Raw genomic sequence first — 17,250 nt, forward strand, 5'->3', positions numbered from 1 at the left:
TGCTATAGTCTCAGGGGACTTCACAGCACACAACAACAACAACATCATAAAAAAGTCAAAGATCATTATTAGTGGGCCAGTGGGCAAAATCATGATAGACGGAGAAAGGATTGAAACTGTTAATGATTTTTGTGTTGTTTGGTACCAGGAGTCAGAAGATAAGGAGACATATTGCCTTGGTCAAGTTTGCTATAAGGGAACTCTCAAAAACACAAAATAAGAGCAGTGATGTCCAATAAAGCTTTTTTAAAAAACTTAAAAAAAATAATTAAAAATATGAGTGATGTCTGCTTGAAGACTAAGGTGTATCTGATTCAAGCCACGGTCTTTCCAATTACTTGCTATACACCTGACAGCTGCGTGATGAATACAGATGACAAAAGAAGAATTGAAACCTTTGAGTTGTGGTGTTGGAGAATAGTGCTGAATATCCCATGGAATGTCAAAAAACCAAAGAGCTGTGTCTTGGTAAAGGTGTAGGCAGAGTTCTCCTTGAAGACAAGGATGACTAAGCTTTGTGTCTCATACTTTGGACATGTTGCAAGGGGAAGCTGTTCCTTGAAAAATGGATATCATGCTTGGAAGGGTTGAGGATCAGCAAAAGAGAGGAAGATCCCCATCCAGATGGACTGACACAGTTGGCTGCAGCAATGGGCTTAAGTGTATCAGAGATAGTGAGGATGGCACAGGATAGGATAGAATTCAGATCTGTTGTTCATAGGGTTGCTATGAGTTATACACAACTCAATGATACCTGACAATAACAATAGGGATTATATCTGAATAATATAAGGATAACAGAACAGTAACTGATGCCTTAGCATTGTGTTGGTGAAGAGTATTGAGTATATACCACAGACTGCCAAAAGAACAGAAAAATTTGTCTCAAAGGAAGTGCAATCAGCGTGCTCTTTAGAGGTAAGGATAGTGAAACTTCATCTCACTTACTTTGGGCCTATTTTAAAGCCTTGGAGAGATACATCATATTAGGAGGTCAGCAAAAGAGAGGAAGACTCTCAAAGAGATGGATTCACACAGTGAAAGCCACGATGGACTTGAGCAGAAGAGATCATGAAGAAGGCACAGAATAAGGCAAGGTTCAAGTCTGCTGTTCATAGAGTCACTATGAGTCTTAGTCAACTTGATGGCAACAGCCACCATTGGGAGCTTTGGTGGCCTAGTGTGCAGGGAGTTTCACAGCTAACTCAAAGGTAGCACCTCTGGGGGTGCAAATCCACCAGCATCTCTGTCTGAAAAAGATACACAGTCTTCTCCCACGCTATTCACAGCCTTTGAAATCACACCGGAGTTGTTGTTGTTGTTGTTAAGTGTCGTCGAGTCGCTTGCGACTCATAGCGACCCTGTGTACAACAGCCCTAAACTCTGCTCTGTCCTGTGCCAATCACACTGTCTCCGATACACCCATCACGATTACCCTAGTCACTGAATCAATCCACCCCGTAGGGGGCCTTCCCCTCCTGCACCTGCCCTCCACCCTCCCAAGCATGATGTCCTTCTCCAAGGACCGGTCTCTCCTCACTACATGTCCAAAGTATGTTAGACGGAGCCTCAGAATCCTTGCCTCCAAGGAGCAGTCCAGTTTAACCCTCTCCAAGATGAACCTGTTTGTTTTCTTAACAGTTCACTGTACCCTCAAAACTCTTCTCCAACACCAAAGCTCAAAGGCATCAATTCTCCTTCTATCCTCCCTAGTCATTGTCCAACTCTCTGATGCATAACAAGTGATTGCAAAGACTATGGCTTGTATCTGTATCTCCGGAGAGACACCGTTGCTCTTCAGTACTTTCAGTCCCTAACAGCAGACTTTCCCATCACAATACGTCCTTTAATTTTCTGGCTGCTGGTGCTAAGAGTGTTGATTGTGGAGACAAGCTGACTAAAGTTGTTAACAATCTCAATCTCTTCACCATCTATCATGATGTTGCCAATAGGTCTAGTCGTGAGGATCTTTGTCTTCTTGACATTGAGCCTTAGTTAAAATTGATTTCACAGCAAAGATTTTGCTTTTAAAGTGCCTATGTATGTACTTTTTTACATATACATTTGAAGATAGAGATTAACACAGAGAGTCAGACTTAGCTTTTACTACTGCTTGTCTTACTTTCTTCTACCTCGACCTCTTTCCTTAATTTGTATATGATCATGCTGCTGGGGGCCGTGGCAGGCACATTGTACTCTGAGGTAACAAGTGTAAAAGCTAGATGCCAGGACACTGTGAATGACTGGACAGCAGATAGAAAGAGTTTGGCTGGTTTATGTCACCCTCAATCACAAAATCCCCTCTGGAACGTTGTCCTCTGTGTATTCATTATTAAAACCTTAACCTGAAGAGCCACACAACACAGAAAGCGAGAACCTAGGACACATAATCATTACAATGAAGATACTGTTGTAAGCTGATAACTCCTCCACACCTTCCTACCACACAAAGAGATACTGTTTAGTGAGCAGAATGTCAAAGACAAAGACAAAAATCACAAAGAGAGGCTTAGCTCATCCTCAAAATCTGGATGCATGTGACAGAGGAGTCAGAGCAACCTTGTACTCCACAATGGGAGGTGGTATGCACAGTGGTGGAGATGGTTACAGCAGGCAGGGGCACAGAGAAATCATGAAGAAGGGAAGCAGACAAGTGCTCCTTCAGGAATTTCCATCACGATCACTATCATCAGACTTTGTCTGTCTGCACAGTGCTGCAAGGGAGCAAAACAGCCTAGCGATCGCAAGCAGTGGTTCTATATCATCCAACAAACCCAACTCCATGCTGGGCCGGCCTACTGGCAAACCGTGCGTATTCTTTCACTTCCCTCATCCATATATTTTCGCATCCCCTATTCATTTGTGACCACAGCATTTTCAAATTGCAGGGGAAACCCTGAATTTTGCGAGTATGCTTGAAAAAAGGGAACTGAAAATATCAACAATGAGATAAGATGAGCTGTCACAGTGAACACATGCTTGGTGCTACAGCTATAGCAAGGAGAATCTAACAAGCAAGTGGAAACATTCTTTGAATTATTACCACAATGTCATCCTAGCCAATTGTCTGAGAATAATACAACACACTTCCATTATGCACTTTATCATATATAATACAAGGTTTTATTAAAAAAAAAAGCTATTATCTTTATTTGTGAATTAAATCATTGTAAGGCACCACCTTTTCAATTATTTGTTATACGTCTGAAAGGTGGACAATGGCTAAAGATGATAGAAGAGGAATTGATACTTCTGAACTGTGGTGTTGGAGAAGAGTATTGAATATCGCATGGATTGCCAAACGAATGGACAAATAGGTCTTAAAGAAGGTACGGCCAGAGTGTTCCTTAGAGGCAAGCACGACAAAACTTCATCTCACATATTTTGGGCATATTGTTAGGAGGGGGGACCAATCCTTGAAAAAGGACATCATGCTTGGAAAAGTGGAGTGTCGGAGAAGGAGGAGAAGACCTCAATGAGACTGACACAGTGATTGTAACAATGGGCTCATGTAAGTCAGAGATGACGAGGATGTCACAAGGTTGTGGAAGGCTCAGCTCTGTTGTTCATACAGTCACTATGAGTCATATTTGACCTGATGACACCTAACACAACAACAATCATTGTTTATGTGATGATGGTTTTTGAAATTTTAAAAATCTGAGTTTAAGTTACAAAGAAGAGAAAAAGTGGAAGAGTCACAATCAGAAGGTAAGAAGAAAAATAAGAGCTCTACAGGTTTCCTTATTCCACGTCCTTCCCCATTCAAGCAAAGAAGAGAGACGTTCATTTATTGCTTGTACACACACACATACCCACACTCCTACACACATGTTCACGTGTAGTTTTTAGAAATTCCCCTGAGGCACTTTTAAAAAAATGTTTTCAATTTTGACACAAATTTATCGGACCAAAGGGTAGAAGAATTTTAATAATAAATTATTTGGGTGGGGTTACATAAGGAATTTGCCCCAAAAGTACACATTTCCTTGAAATTTCTAAAAGCATAGGCTTTTCACATGTTCCAGATGGCCTAGTGGTAAGAAGCTGTCCTGTAAATCTAAATGAGCATGGTTCAAATCTACCAGCTGCTCTGCAGCAAAGACATGGGCAATCTCTTCCTGTACAATTAACTGCCTCTGTAAATCTGCTGAGAGCTGTGAGTCAGTTCTAACCCAGTGGTACACAACAACAACAACTCGTTTATTAGCATCATCCTAAAGGCTTACTTCTATGAGCAATTCTATAGTGGAAACCTCTGACAAACTGCTTCTCTAAAGATTACAGCCAAGAAAATCCTATGAAGTCAAGATAATCCTCTGTAACACATGCATCACCATGAGTCAGGGAACAATCTGACTGCAATATTGTTGTTGTTGTTGTTATGTGCTGTCAAGTTAACTATGACTCATAGCAAGTCTATGTACTGTAGCTCTGAACCCTTGCTCTTTCTTGAGCCAATCTCACTGTCTCTGACACACGTACACCCATTACCCCAGTTACTGTGTCAATCAGTCTCATCCAGGGTCCTCCTCTCCTGTGCTGTCCTCTCTGTTTCCGAGAGTGATGTCCTTCTCCAAGGACTGGGCCCTTCTGGCCACATGCCCAAAGTCCAAAGTATGTGAGACAGAGCTTCAAAATCCTTGCCTCCAAGAACAGCTTGGTCTGACCCTCTCTAGGACAGACCTGTTTGTTCTCTTGGCAGTCCATGGTATGTTCAGTAGTTTTCTCTAGCATCACAATTCAAAGGCATTGATTTTTCTTCTGTTATCTTTAGCCATTGTCCACCTCTCTTATGCATAGCAAATTATTGTGAATACCAACAGCATATTCCTAATAGCTGTGGTAAAGCCTATAGTTGGGCTTTACAACCACAAGATTATCAGAACAGACAAATATTTAGCCAAAAATATCATCAAGAGTCTATTTTACTGATAAATACTTTTTTATTTCATTTAATCACAGAAGACTTTATGGGTCCAGATCAAACCTCTCACAACCTCCAGCAGCAGTAGGGGCAGGTGGAGAGGAAGGATCCAATGACACTCTGAGACTTTAGGTACTTCTTCCTACTTCAATTTCCATAGCTTCCTGCTCAACTTCCTTCTTCTTGAAGCTTCCTCAATTGTATCTCGTGGTCCTGTCAGTGATTCTCTTCTCCACTGAGCTCTCATATACTTTCAAATGCACATCTTAGTTTGAACTGAATATTGAACTCACATCTACTCAGGGCTTCCAAACTCCTCTATGCCAGCTATTATAAATTGGTCCCAGACCTGGCCAACTGACTGGAAGAGACCCATTATTTGTGCCTATTCCAAGCATTCATTCAACTGTGTGGATCATAATAAATTGTGGATGGCACTGAGAAAAATGGGAATTCCAGAACACTTAATTGTGCTTACATAGAACCTGTACATAAACCAAAAAGCAGACATTTAAACAGAATAAAGAGATACTATATGACTGAAACCAAACCATGCAGTGCTCCTTTGCTCCATTCACACAATAGCCTCCTGGTCCAGGTACAGGTTCTGCATGAGCACAATCAAGTGCTCTAGGACTCCCATTCTTCTCAATGTCAGCCACATCTTGTCACGATCTACACAGTCAAATGCCTTTTCATAGTCTATAAAGCACAAACAGACATCCTCCTGGTATTCCTTCCTTTCATTCAGGATCTATCTGACATCAACAATGATTTATCTGATGCCACAGCCTCTTCTAAATTCTGCTTGAACTTCTGATAGTTCCATATCTATGTTGAGTAATTTTTGAGTGATCTTCAGCAGTATTTTACTTGCATGTGATATCAATGATATTGTTCAATAATTCCCACACTTTAAAAAAAATTAAAAAAAAATTAAAAAAAAAATAATTCCCACACTTAGTTGGATCACGTTTCTTGGGAATGGGAACAAATATGGACCTTACAAACCACTGGCCAGACAAGCATTCTCCAAATTTCCTGGCATAGACTAATAAGCGCATCCAAGGCTGCATCTGTTAATTGAAACAAGTCAGTTGGTATCCCATCGATTCCTGGGGTTTCATTTTTGCCAATACCTTCAATGCAGCTTCTACTTTCTCCTTCATTACCATTGGCTCCTGTTCATATAGTACTTCTTGAAATTTTTCAGTACCAATCAATTATTTCTGCTATGGTGGCTCTGTGTATTACCTCCATCTTCTTTTGATGTTCTCTGGGTCATTCAGCATATTGCTCAGAGCATCTTTCAATATTGTGACACGAGGTTTGAATTTATTTTTCAGTTCTTTCAGTTCAAGAAATGTAGAGCAAGTTCTTCCCTTTTTATTCTCCAATTTCAGCTCCCTGCACATTCCATCATAATACTTTGTTTTGTCCTCCCGAGCTGCCCTCTGGAATTGTCTGTTCAGCTCTTTTACTTTGATAGGGGAGCACTGCATGGTTTCAAATCGGGAAGAGAGTATACCAGTGTTGTATTTTATTTCCATACCCTTTCAATCTGTATCCTGAGCAAATTATCCAAGAGGCTGGACTCTATGATGGACAGTGTGGCATCAGGATTGGAGGGAGACTCATCAATAACCTTCATTATGCAGATGACACAACCTTGCTTGCTGAAAGTGAGGAGGGCTTGTAGAACTTGTTGCAGAAGATCAAGGAATGCCACCTTCAGGGTAGGTTGCTTCTCAATGTCAGGAAAACAAAGATTCTTACCACTGGATGAATAGGCAGTACCATGATGGATGAAAAGAAGATTGAAACTCTCTGTCAACAACTTCATCTTGCTTGGATCCACAATAACATCCTTGGTATCAACAGTCAAAAAATAAGGAGATGCATTGCACTGGGAAAATATGAAGTTAAGCACCTTTCCAAATTATTGATGAGTTGTAATGTCAGTTTGAAGACTAAGGTGCACCTGATCCAGGCCATAGTCTTTCTGATTACTAGCTATGTATCTGAGAGCTGAAAAATGAATAAGGATGATGGGAAGAGTTGATGCCTTTGAGCTGTGGTGTTGGAGAAGAGCTCTGAATGTCCTATGGATGGCCAGAAGATGAACAGATATGTCTTAGAACGGGTGCAGTCAGAGTGTTCTTTGGAAGTAAGAATGATGAGGCTTTGCCTCACATACTTGGACATGTTTCTAGGAGGTGTTATTTATTAGAGAAGTACATGATGTTGGGGAGGGTGGAAGGTTAGCAAAGGAGAGGAAAACCTTCAACCAAGTGGATGGACAGGGTGACTGCTGCAATGGGCTCTTATGTGTCAGGAAGTGTGAGAATTATGCACTGTAGAACAGGATTCAGATCTTTTGTTCATAGGGTTGCTATAAGTCATACTCAACAGCACCTAAAAACAACAATATGATTTGAAAGCAAGAAAGGTGTGCATTAGTGTTGTATCCCTTCTCTATATTTTTCAATCTGCATGATGAGTAGATAATTTTAAAAGTTGAACTATACAAATATGAATGTGGCATCAGGTTTGGAAGAAGAGTTATCAACAACTTGGAATTATGCAGATGATACAACTTTGCCCATGAAATGTTAAGAAGACTTGAAGCACTTAGCAAAGAAGATTAAAAAACTACAGCTTCATTATAGATTATATCTTAACATCAAGAAAGCAAAAACATTTAACTAATAGACAAAAATTCCAACAGAAAAAGGGCTTGAGTTGTGTGGGAACTCATTTTACTTGAATTCACAATCAACACACAATTGACACAATCAACAGTCTAAACTCCAAAGACATGTTGCAGTGGGAAAATCTGATATCAAAGCCCTCTTAAAAGTGCTAAAGAACAGAAATATCCATTTAAGACTAAAATGCACCCAACTCAAGCCATAGTCTTTTCCATTGTTTTGCATGCATGTGAAAATAAGAAATACTAAACGTAAAATTATGTCTTTGAATTTTGGTGCTGGCAAGAGTACTGAACACACCATGGTCTTCCAAAAGAACAAATCACTCCATCCTGGAAGAAGTGCAATCAGGGTGCTCCCTGGAAGCACAGCTAGGGAGATATTACCTCACACCCCTTGGGCATGCTGTCAGGAAATGTCAGTCGTTGGGGGAAATTCATATTAAAAAATGTAGAGAGTCGGCAAAAAAAGAAAGGCAGACCATCAATGGTTTGGATTCATACTTACTGCAAAAAAAGGCTTTGAGCATGGCAGAGATTGTAAGGATGGCACAAGACAGAAAAGGGTTTCAATCTGTACTTTGAAGAGTTTCAATAACACCTAACAAAACCAATAACAGCAACCCAATACTCTTCAGGTCATGTAAGTCTAAGTCAAGTCCTTCATATTTAGCAGGAGAGCAAACATAGATAATAATGCACCCTATCATCTTGCCTTTGAGAGGTGAGGGAACCAAATAGAGAATGAGTATGCATTTGAGTTACATTTAGTCAGTAACTCTACTTTTGAGATGTTCTTGCTTGGAAAAAAAAAGCATTAAGAACCAGAAGATCCCTAAATGGATGGATGGCCTTGATCATGAAGGTACAATTTTCTAAAGTCTATGTCCCAAAAAGAAATCCATAAAGTCTATGTCCCAAATATTTAGACAACTCAATCTCTGAAATAAAAACTGGGATAGCTCAGTTCTCTAACTCTCTTTGAAAGACAGCAAAGCATAGATTCAGTTACAGGAATGCTAACAAGCAATGCAGAAAGAAATCAAAGTTATTTCTTTAGAATTCCTAAAACCCAATTATTCTCTCAGAAGAGCTTGGTCATTGGGGTGACCCTATCATCTACTTTGTGGAAGAATAGACCCCACAATCTGTTCTCATAAAGATCACAACCTTGGAAGCTCTATGGAGAAGTTTTACTCTTTCAAATGTTGGTACTGTGCGTTAGAATAGACACACAACAAACTTTTCCCAGTTCAGTGAATGTTAAAAAGAGATCTGCAGAGTAAGTCATCCTCACTTACCAATGTTGTTCAGATCTATTGTGGTGGTTGGTGGTGGTGTACTGTGGAGTTGGAATCAGGAATCTCACCTCTCACTTCAGAATTCCTTACTGCCAGTCTTACAACATCAATGAGCAAAATAGTTAAAATGTAGATTTTTACTCTTGTTTAAATGCAAAATATCAGGTACATATAATGAGATAGTTGATCAATGAGAAGTAGCATTGCAATCGGATTTTTTTTTAAGCTCCAGAGATTTTCATTCAAAAAGATAATACTAATTTGTATGCTATTTGGAAGAAATCTAGTACATTTTAAAAGGTCCAAACTTAAAGCATGCACAATTAAATAAATAAATATTCCATGAGTTATTGTCAAATATGACACAGAATATGTATTTTTTTTATTCATTTAATCACATTCCCAGTGGAAAAAATACAACAAATACACAAATTTACTGACTTATCCTATAATGGCTGAAATAAAGAGACATCGGAAAGCAAGACTCACACTTGACAAATTCTGTCTTCCAAGTCCCTGGCTTGCACAGCCAATATCTGAGGCTCTCTATCCAGTCTTCATTTCCCAGAAGTCTCTCCACAGTAATTGCCTGACAGTGGTTTTAGGCATTTCTCCTCCCAGGTGTATTTGCACATATAAGTTGAAGCTCCAAACCATCAGCCTTAAGTTTAAGGAACTAATTATAATACTAGGATAAGGGAGAAAGGGTAGGGTAGAAAACAGTACTTTGTTGGGAAATTCTCCCTGGGAAAGCTCATTTTGTCTAAGCTCAAGGAAGAGATTGCAAACAGATAGCATGGTAATTAAACCAAACCTGAAAACTACCAGGATTTCAGATGTCTTTTAGTTGCAAGCAAAAAAAACACAATTCAAACTAGCTTGAGCAAATTATGGACTCTTTCTGGTTCATGATACTCAAAGAAAGAGTAGAGATTGCTGAACCTCTGAAATTACTGGAATGATGTTATATATATATATAAGAATATGACTTGGACTCTTTGTTTCTTGTTTCTAATTCTGCGTATCAGCTTCATTATCTCTCCCTGAAAATGGTTTCTTCAAATGAGAAAATACAGAAGCTTTGACACTTGGTATGTTTTGCATCTTATAAATTTAACCCCTAAAAAAGATTCTCTCCTCAAGCACTCTCTGGCCTCCTGGTCCAATCAAGGAAAAGACATATGAAATCAGGAATCTGAATCAACCCTTGGACCAATGAAGGAGGACTGCCAGGATTGGCCTTGTTGCCAGGTTGGACCAACCTGGAATGGAGTCAGGAAAGGATACTCCAGTGTTTTTTTCTATATTAATTGTGAGGGTGAGGTCAAGAGAGGAAGTTCTTAACAAGGAGATCCTAGCAGATAATCCTGGGTGCCTGGGGTCATCAACATTTGTACACAGCAGGTTTGCATATACCCAAAATATCTCACATTGGCAAAAAATTCTTATTCCTTCAATCTGGAGAGCACACAGCTTCAGATTACCAGACACTTTAAAAGATGCAACCTTTCGGGGGGAATTTCATTAATATGAAGTGGACTAATGATAATGTCAGAGAACACTTGAGCCAAAGGAAGGGATTCAGTCAATACCACTCATTATATCAATATCCACAGGTCCACTACCTGTGAGGCCTTCCCTGGGAATGCCTAGAAATAGGGGACAGGCAGGAGGAGCATTGCTAAGAGTAAAGGCTCTGAAAATAGACTGTCGGACTGCAAATTCTTGCTCCACTCTGTCCTAGCTGTGGGACCTTGGATAAATTATCCATGCCTCTGTGCCCCAATTTTCATATCTGTTAAAATAGAAATGATAATAGCACTCAGCCAAAAAAATAATACTCATAATGTTGCTTTCAAGATTAAATGATCTAATGCAAGTGCAAAAACTGTTTAAATTCTATTTTCCCGATGCTTAAAGACAGAGACCTTTGGAAAACTAGAATGCCTCCAGATTTAAGGGATGAATCTCTAGTGTAAATTAAAATACTTTATTAGTTTATCTGGGAGTGGAAAGTTATGCCTAACACACCACAGTCTATCCATAATATAAATACCTATGCATTCGGATTTTGTACTGACTGTGGCTTAAGGAAGGAGCTTTTTCCAAATTTGATTCTCCATTAACCACATTTCTACGGGTCTGGCCCCAACTTTCTGATACCTTAGGGACTCTTAGGCTCAGATCTTAAGGTAGACCTTCAATTTGTGCCCCATTACCACTCTTTCAAGTCCTTAAAACGTAGAACTTAAAAATCTCTACAAATTACTGGGGAGAGGGCAAGAAGGGGTGATAAATACTAAAAAGACTGACAAATATCTCACAATGTTCCACTGAAGGAGACAGGAAATAAAAGGATGAAATAGGCTAGGTCATATCGAAGACAAATGATCCTACCTAGCTGCTGTACAGAACAAAGAAAAGGAAATAGATTTGTCCTTGGTCATCTACCATGCCTCTGCAATATTAGAGGCAGGAGACAATTGGGTTAATCCAGGTCACCTGAAATTAAAGAGTGTCAACATTAAGGTCAGCTGCATTACTCGTACCTGAAGCCAGAAAAAGGTCAACTCTAACACACAATGGGAAAGTGGCTCCTTGAACTGTTGACAGAAGATAACCAATGCTTGTGATCGCAGGGAACAATTCTCCCCACCCCCTCTTTAGAGGAAGTTTCTAAACTTGTTACTGGAAAGAGTCTGATTCCGTAGATTGTTCCATATGCCCAAATCTGACAGTTACACTGGCACACTTTGATTCCCCATTTCAAAAACGTGTGTGGAGATGCAACTGAGCGACTTCCATGTCACATCCTGTTCTCTCAATCCAGCTTTTGACATTTGCAGAGGACTCTTCCAAAGGAATAAACCAAACGCAGAAAGAACTCAGTATTTTCCCTTTAAGCCATCTCTTCCTTTAACATATTCTTCATCAAAGATACACTAGAAAACACTGTCTAGTGCGTTGAGAAGGTGTAATTTTTCAGTTTCTCACTGAGATGCAGGTTGGCAAATAGGTTAATTTTAACTTCACAGATTGCAAGGTGTGTGAATAGAACAGCTATATCAAGAACAAAATAGAGCTGAGAAGACAGAGCTGATCTGAACCACCAAGCTGTTTCATCCCTAAGGTCAGAGAGGGCAACAAAGGTTGCTGCTTTAGCTACTGAAACAACACTGGGTTGAGGATACTCAATTGTTTATGCCTCTTTATTCTTGTTAGGAACCAAAAAAAAGGGACTGGAATGCAAAAAGAAGAAAGGGACATTCAAATTTTACATAGATAGTAATTATAGTTTGCATTTAGCAAGTGCTTACCACATGTCAGGCATTAGGCTAAGATCTGTGTGATCTCGTCTAACCTTCAACAATGATTCTGTAAAATAGGTTTTATTTCGTTTCTCATTTATAGATTTCCCTGTGTAGTGCAAATGGTTAAACACTCAATTATTAACCAAAAAGTTGACAGTTCAACTAAAAAATGTCTCAGAAAAAGGGCTTAGCAATCTATCTCCAGGAAAATTGTTATATTCTATCAGACCTGAACAAATTATCTGGCATTAAATTATTTCATGAATGAAAATCTAACTTTTCTATAAACTTTCATTAAAATAACATTTTAAAATAAAAGATTTTTATTAAAAAGATTTGTTTTACAAAAGAGAACCACCTTCCAGTTGATTTTCAAAGGCGGTAAATCATCCAAGGGGCCTATCTTTATCTTGAGAAGTTGTTAGTGGATTCAAACCATTTGTCTTTGGGATGGCAGTGCAACTCCTTACCCACTAAACCACCAGGAAGGTACACCTTGGAAATCCTAATGTGTCACAGTCAATTTCACAGTCCCTAACAACAAACTGATATAGTCTAAAACACTCGGGTGGTCAGACAGTGCCAATATCTTCCAATTTGCCATATTATAAACTCTGTAAGAGAAAACAAAAACTTTTTTTTTCATCTCCAGAGCTTGTTGAACACATAACAAGTACTCAGTAATGAGTTATTCAGGATTGATAAAACATTCTTGAAAATGATCCCCCTAAGATTAAAGGGACCCTTTTAAAAAAATTTTTTTAAGTATTAGAAAATCCTACGGCATATGTAGAATTTCTCCAGACACTTGGGCAAAGGGCTCCTAGCTCTGATTCCATGGGGTAGCAGTGCCAAGGTCAGCTCTGTCTCACGTCAGTTCTCTGATCCTCTGCTGTGGTAGCTGTTGCTCTTTTCTAGGTCTGGTTGGTACAAGAATCTCTGGCCCTAAAGGGTACGATGTCTTCTCTTGCTGCTGCTTTGTTCGTGATGAGGTTCTCAAATTCTGCCACTGACTGTTCTGCTTAGTGGTGAGACTAGCCAACCCCCTTGTGAATAGGCTAACATGCCCTATTGGTATGTCCCACCCATCCCCACAGCAAAGTCAAAGGAAAACTATTTCAAACAATAAATCCTTCACACCACAGAGTGCAACTGTACTTTCTGAACACAAGGAGTCACCATGGGTCAAAACTAATTCAATAGCCACTTTGCTTGTCTGTTTATAGATGAGAAGAATCTCTAGGTGGTACAAATGACTAAAACATTCTCAGCTTCTTGACTGGAGGTTCAGTTCCAACCAGACGTACTTCAGAAAAGAAAAACAAACAACAACCTCCAGACAATGTCTTTTTGAAATATCAGTCATTGGGAATCCTCTGGAGTCCAGATCTATTCCAACACAAATGGAGTCACCAGGAGTTAGAGACAACTTAATAGCAGCTGGTTTGTTTTGGTTTTTATTTTATTTTCTAGAAGCTAAGATTCATAGAAATCACTACTTATTAAGTGATGAAGGTGACATTTGTACTCTCACTTCACAACCCATGACCTTTCCTGCATTCTGGCTTGTACCATAAACCCAGTCACAAGAAAAGATCTTTCATTGTCAACCTTCAGAGTCCCAGAGACTTCTTGCATACTTTATGAATCATCCGGCCTCTCAACTTCTTTCTGGCTGGAACTCACATGTTAGACTCTCCTTCAGAAAAGAATGAGCAAGGGTCAGGGGAGGGAAAAGAGGAGAAATAGAACAACTGATTTGACCCTTGCTAGTACCAAACCCATGGAGGAAGTAATTAAAATCAACGAGTTGACTGAGGTTGTAGGGATTACCAGCATGTTCCAATTATCAAAAGTATCTACTGTTCATCATAAACTTAAATAACCAAGGAGATTCCAGAGCAGTTTTGTTTGCTTTGCTCTTTTCCCCACCTGATTAGCCTAGACAAAGGCTTCACTTCTGATTTTACATGAACAAAACGTCCTTCTGTATGAAACATAACTGGTTCTACAAGTCATACTGTAGTAAAGGCCCACCCTTAGATTAAATACAATTTAAGGCCAGTAATGAGCAAGGTCATTAAGCCCTTTTGAATCCTTCTGAGTCCTCCTGCCTACCAAACCACAGTGTGTTTATTCATTTCCAAAGGCCAGAAAAGTCTACAGAAAGCTATCAGGTTCATCTTGCTAGCTGGTGAATTTAAAAAGGTTTTGTTTACATGCAAGTGACATAGATCATGGTTATGTCATCCTCTATCTAGGTATAAACCTAGTCCCGATGATTCACACACACACTTTTCCAGAAAGATACATTGAAAGATGGAAGCTTTTTTTAAACACTTATTAAACAACTAGGCTTTAGGATGTTGAACAATTAATTGCCTCAAGGAATGAATGATGTCAGTCCTGTTTGGTTTAGGGGCAAAGCACACTGAGAAAGTTTGGGTAGCAAGGAGTGTTGATGTTTTACAACCTTTTGTATTAAAATAAACCTATCTTTTTAAATAAAGTTATAAATGTGTGTGTGTGTGTGTGTGTGTGTGTGTGTGTGGATAGATAGATAGATAGATAGATAGATAGATAGATAGATAGATAGATAGATAGATAGATATCTTGAAAAAGAAATTCATCTTTTCATTTTTCTGACCAAAATCATTCCTTGGATAAAGTAGGCCTATTCCTACAGGTCACAATGTCCTTTGACTGATAAATGGACTCTGGCTGAGCCTTCTAGCTGTTCACTGTTTGTGTTCTCTTCATCTTCCTAGGAATAAAGTTAGACTGTGCAGTCAGATGTGCCCATGTGGTCAATTAATGTGAACAGGATGATGTGTGACCTTGCAGACCTTCCAGGCCTGGCCCATAAGAACTTCCATGCACATTCTTCTGGGCTTCACCCCCTTACCAGTTGTGCGACCTTGGGAGCTACATGTTGAAAATGACACAGCCTACATCAATCTGAGCATTAAATTGTGTCATGGAAGAGAGCCACTCTATTGACTTACTTACTTGCCTTCTGCTGCTATATGAGCAAGTAATGAGCTTCCATTTGTTTTCTTATGTTGTTGTTACATGTTGTCAAGTCAGAATCGATTCTTAGCTGACTCTGCAAGTCACGTTCTCAGAGGTGTAGATCACCTGGGGAGTAAGTTCCTAGTAGATAAGGAGTTGCCCTGCCAACCTCAAAACAGGCAGTTCAGATGCACCAGTGGCTCTGTGGGAGAAAAGATTTATAGCTTCTGAAAATGCCAGTTGTGGGTCAATTCTCACGCCATGGCAAAGAACTTGAGTTTTTTTGAGTTAGAAATAGCACCAAAAGAGCTTGCCCATGTTTCTCTCAGGGAGCAACTGGTGGATTTGAACTGCATGCTTTCGGGTTGGCAGAACAACTCCTGACCTGCCAGGCCACCAGAGCTCCCTAATTACATTTTACCTGTAACTTATTTCAAGATATGTTCTTTTGGGGTGGTGGGGATGAGGTAGGTTTTTATTTGTTTTATTTTTAGGGATAGGTTTTACCAAACAGAAATGTATTGTCTTATAATTTAGAAGGCAAGAAATCCAAGCTGGAGGCACAAACTCTAAGGATAGGCCTTCTCTATGTGTGTCAGTTGTGCAGGAGAGTCTTTTTCTCCTCCAGCACCTGAAGGATCTGAATTTCCTAGCAACTTCTATGTGTGCTGACAGTCCTGATGCCAAGGAATTTGTTTGTTTTTTCTTTCCTTTTTAAAAAAAAAATTAAAATTTGTTATATTTTAATTATCATTTTCGCAAAAGTTCACAGAAAAGTTAGATTTTCATTCATTAATTATTGCACATTTTAATCCCTCTTCTTACTTTTCCCCTCCCCAAGTTGACTTTTTTCTTTTCATTAGTTTATTTACAAAATTCTAATAGAAATTTGAACAAATTCTTTCCGATGCCAAGGAGTTTTATTATGTAATGACCCCCTGTTCAAAAGGATACACTCTATGCTCTACCCCTCACACTTATTTGATAGCGGTATTAAGAATCCCCCTACAATCTATTCTTATGGCAGTTAGCCTATCCTGACTGACACAGACACATTTTCAGCCAAAAATCAGCTCTAAATAATTTTTAATTATTTTTCAGTCTTGATTGATCTTCTAACCTCACTAAGGAGAGCATCAATCCTCTATAAATAGCTACCTGTTGCTATATTTATCTGGATTCACAGTCACATAGAGTTGCCCACATGAAAAGCTGTTCTTGTTGTTGTTATGTACCATTAGTGAGAACTCCTCACTGATCCTGCAACAGGTTTTTAGTGGTGGCAAATTGCATGGGAGGAAACTGTCTATCTTTCTCCCATGAAGCAGTTGATGGATTTGAACACCCTGCCTTTGGGTTTGTGGCACAATTCCTTTCCATGAAGCCATCTAATTTCCTACATGAGAAGTAGTAATTGTAAATAAACATTTTAAAATTATAACATCTGTCCTTGAGAAATTTGACTGATGACTCATGCTTGAAACAACTTGGTTTCCTCTGTACGGAGAGCCATGGCACTTGTGGTGCCTGTTCAAAGCCCAAGAACTTCTAATTACATCTCCATTTCTGCTGTGCAGCCTGGAGAACCACTACCTGTCTCTCTGAAGTGTCCCCTACTGCCACCTCAAAGTATCTATAAACTTGCTCCAAAAATAAGTTTCTGCAATAACAAAGTTTATTTTTTCAAGTCTGATTACTCTCTTTTACATATGCAGATTGTGCCCCAATTCCTATCTCAATGTTCAGTGCAGAAAAAGTTTTGGGTGTTTCAAACAATGAGGAGACCAACCAGGAGACAAGAATATATAAAAATCAGCACAAGGTAAATATTGTTTTCTTCAGTGTTCATACAATTACTTTGATGGTAGTGTAGGGGATAAGGAGTTGAACTGCCCATCCAAATGCATGTAGTCGGAATCCACCAGTTTTTCCACAGGATGAAGATGGACAATCTCCTCTAGTGCAACGTATAGCCTTTGAAAACTCACT

The sequence above is a fragment of the Elephantulus edwardii genome, unplaced genomic scaffold (assembly GCF_000299155.1).
Source record: "Elephantulus edwardii isolate Elephantulus edwardi_28Jun2011 unplaced genomic scaffold, EleEdw1.0 scaffold00010, whole genome shotgun sequence".
Taxonomy (NCBI): Eukaryota; Metazoa; Chordata; class Mammalia; order Macroscelidea; family Macroscelididae; genus Elephantulus; species Elephantulus edwardii.